Consider the following 6,000-nt stretch of genomic DNA (forward strand, 5'->3'; position numbering starts at 1 on the left):
ACCCATTTTTTATCCTAGAGTTTTCTGAGTCAGAAATCTGGGTATAGCTTAGTTGTAAAACTCTTAGTAGAGGACCCAAGATGGAAATCCAGGTGTCATCCAAGATTTAGGTGTCATCTGTAGGCTTGACTAGGCTTTAAAAAAAAATTCTAAGCTCATAAGATTGTTAGCTGAATCAAATTCTTTGCAGTTATAAAACTCATGGAGGCTTGCTTCTTCAAGGCTTCTCTGAACTCTCAGAAATTCTAATCCTGATTTTAAATGTCTTACCTGATTATGTCAGGCCCACCCAGGATAATTATCTTTTATTAACCCTGAAGTCAACTGATTAGAGTCCTTAATTGCCTCCTGTAGTTCTTGCCAATATGGTGAAAGTAACATCATCTTGGGAGTGATATTTGGCAAAACTAACACAATTTGTAAAGTTTAAAAAAAAAAAGATGGATTCTTAAAAAAATAAAATAAAATAAATGATAAAAAAGAGACATATTGGGAATCTGCTTTACACTACATGGCACACTGCTTCTCTAGGGTGTTCTTTAACTGTTTCATGGGCTTCCCTGATGGCTCAGTGGGTAAAGAATCTACCTGCAATGCAGGAGACTCAAGTTCAATCCCTGGGTTGGGAGGATTCCCTGGAGAAGGAAATGGCAACCCACACCAGTATTCTTGCCTGAAAATTCCATGGACAGAGGACCCTGGAACACTATAGTCCAAAGGTGGCAAAGAGTCAGGCATGACTGAGTGATTAAGCATCAAAGTATTAGGATAGTACATTTATGAGGTGGGAAGGGAGTGGTCATGAGATGCATTACTATTCTCTATAGTGGAGTAATGATTTGAATTGGTCTAATTCCAGAATCTTAATTACTCAAGAACTAGAATTTTCAGTATGATACACCTTGATATTCCTTAACATGTAAAAAAATAAACAGAACCAGAATATCGGAACATCAGAATATGGGTTGTACTCTGTCATATCTATTAGAAGTGTAGCCATAATCAGAACCCTGGTTTCCCGACTCTCTAATCCAGTAGTATTTTTCATAAAACCACCCTATTGAAGCCACAAGATTATAACAGGAAAATTTAGTTACTAGAACTACAACTGTTTTCCAATTTTGATACAGGGAAGATATAAGCCTCCAATCTTGTGCCTAGTTTATTGTTTTAAGTGTAAAATAAATTTTACTGAAGCCTTGAGACTGTTCTATTTGTGCTATATCCAACCAATGGGTAATAGAGAATAGTGGTACAAAGAAAACCAGTATCACAAAAGAGCTGCACTAGTTTCCAGATCTTCCACTTATATCTCCGTGGCCTCCTCTATCATCTCCTTTAGGCCTTTTCCCAATGGGACTTTCTTTGAAAGAGATCACTTCCTTGTTGGCTTATTGTCTATATCAGCCCAGTAGACTGGAGGCTGCGTGATTGCAGGGATGTCTGTCTGCTGTATCCCATTGTATCTTTGGTACCTAAAACAGTAGTTGGCCCAGAGTAAGTGCTCAGCAAACATGTGGAATGGAAAAAAAAAAAAAAAATTGAGTTAATTTTTAGTTTTAAGAGATCAGGCTCATCTTGAGAATCAAAAAGGCCAAGAAAATGATGGAAAATATGGATAGCCACCTGAGTAAATTTGTGTGCATTCAGTTGCTCAGTCATGTCCAATTCTTTGCAACCCCATGGAATGTAGACTTCCAGGTTCTTCTGTCTATGAGGTTCTATAGGCAAGAATACTGGAGTGGGTTGCCATGCCTTTCTCCAGGGAATCATTCCAACCCAGGGATCAAATCCAGGTCTCCCGCATTGCAGGCAGATTCTTTACCATTTGAGCTAACTGGGAAGCTCTGAGTAAATCTGAGAAGCATTTATTATAAAAGTACTGGAATTCAATTTAAGTGTTAATAACATTTGAGTGGCCTAGGACTTTGGACTCACTGCTTTAGATAACATTGAGCTATCACACCAGTTGATCTGTCATGAGCAGTTTAAAATACCAAACAGTAATCTCCACCTCTGCTACTTAGTGTGTGAGTGTTAGTGGCTCAGTCGTACCTGACTCTTTGCGAGCCCATGGACTGCAGTCCATCAGGCTCCTCTGTCCATGAGATTTTCCAGGCAAGGATACTGGAGTGGGTTGACCATTTCCTTCTCCAGGGAATCTTCCCAACCCAGGGATCGAACCCAGGTCTCCTGCACTGTAGGCAGATTATTTACTGACTGAGCTACAAGGTCCTGCAAAATATCTATCAGAGATAAATCATTGTTACAGAATAGTATGGGCTTCCCTGGTGGCTCAGACGGTAAAGAATCCGCCTGCTATGTAGGAGACCTGGGTTCGATCCCTGGGTTGGGAAGATCCCCTGGAAGAGGGAACGGCTACCCACTCCAGTATTCTGGCCTGAGCACTGCAAATAGTTGGACATGACAGAGCGACTTTCAACACACATAGGATAGTATCTTAAGGAAACAAACTAGTTACTTACTGCTTTAGTATTTTATATATGTAACTTACCAGAAAGTGGCATCAGCTGTTTAGATACCCAGAGAATTACTTTTATTTAGTGAGATCCAGGCTTGGATCTTTCCTTTTCCGAAAAATCAACCTAAGAACTAGCCCTATAGGTTTCATATTTGTTTTAGGGTTTGGGGGGATTTTGTCATTGCTTTTACTGTTTTTGAGAAACTGACAAGAGTGCTGAATATCATTTAGTACCTCCTCCATAATGCTTAACCAAACTTTTATTCAAAATTAGTAATTTAGCAATAAAACAAGCAAACACACACACACACACACACACACACTAGGTTACACAAAAGAACTGATATGTTTTATTCCTCAGAATAATGAGTTACATGATAAATAGCAACCTTTCATCTTTGCCTTGGCTGCCAGGATGTTTAGAACTATTGTTATCTTCTTAGGATGACCACCTACCTTCCCTTGTGTACCTGGGATTGCTGGGTGTCTCAGGATACAAGCCTTTCAGTACCAAAACTGGACAGTTCCAGGCTAACCAGGAAGGCTTTGATTATAAAATACATGCTTGTCTTTGAAACTTTAAAAATCATAAATTTATAAAAACTGCATTTATTTATACATAAAATTTACTTATATGTTTATAAATCTCTAAAGTTTATAAAAAAGTAAACTAAGTTGCAGGCACTCAGTCTGAAAGGGTAATTCTGTTTGACTAGTTGGATTAAGGAACCAGAACTAAGAGTGAGAGAGTACTCAAGGAAAGGATTTGAAAGTCACTGATGTGGAGAAACAGCTAAAGAACAGATGGTCCCTTTATGCACCCTGCTGAGAGAAGCAGAGACATATACTAAGTGGTAGAGGAAAAAAAAAAAAAAAAAAGAGAGACAAAACAGGAAGAAATGCTTCTATTTTTATTATTGGCTACCGCTCTTATATTTTGTTTAAAAGTTCTCATCAAGATCCTACATTCCTTGCTAATTTCTTTATTGATTTTCACATGTTTAAACCAAGACATACTGTCTTTAAATAGTGTTAAAAATTAATGGATTAGGTAGGTGCGAAGCAAGGAGAAATGTCTAAAGCTATTAACTGAAGGAGGTTTGGCCTAAATAATACTGTCACTGTAAAGTGACAAAGCTCTGAGTGGAGATGTTTGGGTTGGAAATGATGCAGAAAGAATTCCAGCCACCACCACACACTGCAAAGCACTCCCTGGTGCCTCTGCATCATCACTTTCTCATCCTGTCCTGAGCCAACATATTGTTTTTCTGTCCAAGTAATTTTCAGTAACACCCACCCAATCCCCAGCAGTGACTGCACTGAACATAACACCTGGCAAAAATTCAACTGAATGTGAGCAAAATGGCATCACAGAATTTAAGCTCCTGTATAAAAATCTCCCTCCACACTCTGAAAGGCAGGAAAGGAAATGAACAAGCTCATGGTTATGAAATTAAGCAGTCTTCAGCCACTAATTCCAAGACAAAATAAATAAATAAAACATGCATATTTTATAACCTGGTTCCAGCATCACTAAGGAAAGCAAAATTATACAATTCTACCCAGAGAGCATCTGTGTGATAGAAGCAGCTAAATAATTAAAACCTACTCCTTTTCAGAGAAGCTTGTTCATCAGAGTCAAGACACATGCAAGGGGGTCTTTCCTGGTTCCAGGGACTGTGCTGGTTCAATTCACTTTATTATTTCCATCAGAGAAATTTAACCAAATATAGACAACATGTAATTTTTAAAATTTACTTCATATCACACCATCATTTTAGACTAAGTTTACCATTAAGCTTATTTATTAGTCAATGAATATATCATTTTTTACAAAGAAGAGATATAAGAGAAAGAAAACTGTGAAAGTTACCAGAACATTTGCACTGTTTTGCTCAGGTTTTTTAATTGAATAAATTGTCACATGGAAAACTGGTCACCTAGATTTTTTATGCACAAGACTCGATACCCAGAAATCCCCTTACTAAATAATGAGATCCATGAGGCCTCATTTTAAAATGTAGCCCCCTTTGGTTTGAGCTGAATTTTGTCATGTGTGCTGCTGAATAAAGAGCCCCACTGTTGGCTCCATCTCCACAAGCTGACAGCCCAGCCTTGGCTCTGGTATAATGTTTTTTGTTTTGTTTTGAGGTAGACTCCTTAATCACATTAGAAGCTATTATAATCCCCTGACCAAAGACACAGCGTGCTCTTGGTGGGGCCATACATCCCGGGCTCCACTGCTTTGAGTCATGGCTTTCCATTTCACTGATGAGATGACATTATCCTCTTGACACAGTTCCTTTTTGTCCTCTCAACATAGTTCCTTTTTGTCCAACAGTTGGTGCTATCTTTCTACCACATAGAAGGCTAGAACACACTGGAGAGTGTTCACATAGTTGGAGAAAAGAAAACCCTTTCTCCGTATGTTTTTACTTAAGGTATTGTTTTATTTATCTCAAACTCTGTGAAAGGAACTGTCTCCAGGATCAACTGGCTTTTCTATTTCTTAGGCTAGGATAGAATAAAGAAAAAAATGTACAAGCTGCACTCATATTGCTCTAAAGTTTCACACCCAATTCTGGGTATTAATAAAGCATAGTGGTTAAAAAAGTGACCTATGTCACTAGCTGGCCCTGGTTTTGAAACCTGGATTTTTCTCACATTACTATGTGACTTTTGGAAAGTGACTCAGACTCTGTATAGGAGTTTGATGTGTGTTAGTCACTCAGAATTCTGGAGTGGGCTGCCATTCCCTTCTCCAGGGGATCTTTCCATCCCAGGGATAGAACCCAGGTCTCCTGCATTGGAAGGAGATTCTTTACTGTCTAAGCCACCAGGGAAGCCTCCAAATAGGAGTTTACTCTTTGCGACCCCATGGACTGTAGCCTACCAGGTTCCTCTGTCCATGGGATTTTCCAGGCAAGAATACCGGAATGGGTTGCCATTCCCTTCTCCAGGGGATCTTCCCAACCCAGGGATCGAACCCAGGTCTCCCGCATTGTAGGCAGACGCTTTACCATCTAAGCCACCAGGGAAGTCCTCTTTAAAGTATACACAATAATAAATATCTACTACTTAACATGTTTGGGAAAGTTGAGGAAATAATGCCAGTATGTACTAGTAGTATATTGTCACATAACTGCTGGTTATCATTATTGTCATTATAAGATATTTTAAAAGTAGCTAAATAGATTTTTATATATCTAGAAAATTAAGATAATCCACACCTTTAATAAATATAATACATATGTTCTATGGTAAAACTGTACATTTTCCAAAAATTAAATACCAGAAAAACACACATGCAAAAAGATGTAGAGTTTCGCATTAATAAAAATATTTTAGTTCTAGCAAATCTATTCTTAAAATTTCTGCTGATACCACAGTCCCTGAGCTGGAGTCCATGAGTGCTGGAGTCAGGTGTTGAATGTGTTGTGTAAACAGTGGGCTATTTCACGATTCAAGAATGTTCAGGATTAAAAGACAAAATTGTGCTAAAAAACAATCTGCTGCTA

Source organism: Bos taurus, chromosome 17 (assembly GCF_002263795.3).
Source record: "Bos taurus isolate L1 Dominette 01449 registration number 42190680 breed Hereford chromosome 17, ARS-UCD2.0, whole genome shotgun sequence".
NCBI classification, from domain to species: Eukaryota; Metazoa; Chordata; class Mammalia; order Artiodactyla; family Bovidae; genus Bos; species Bos taurus.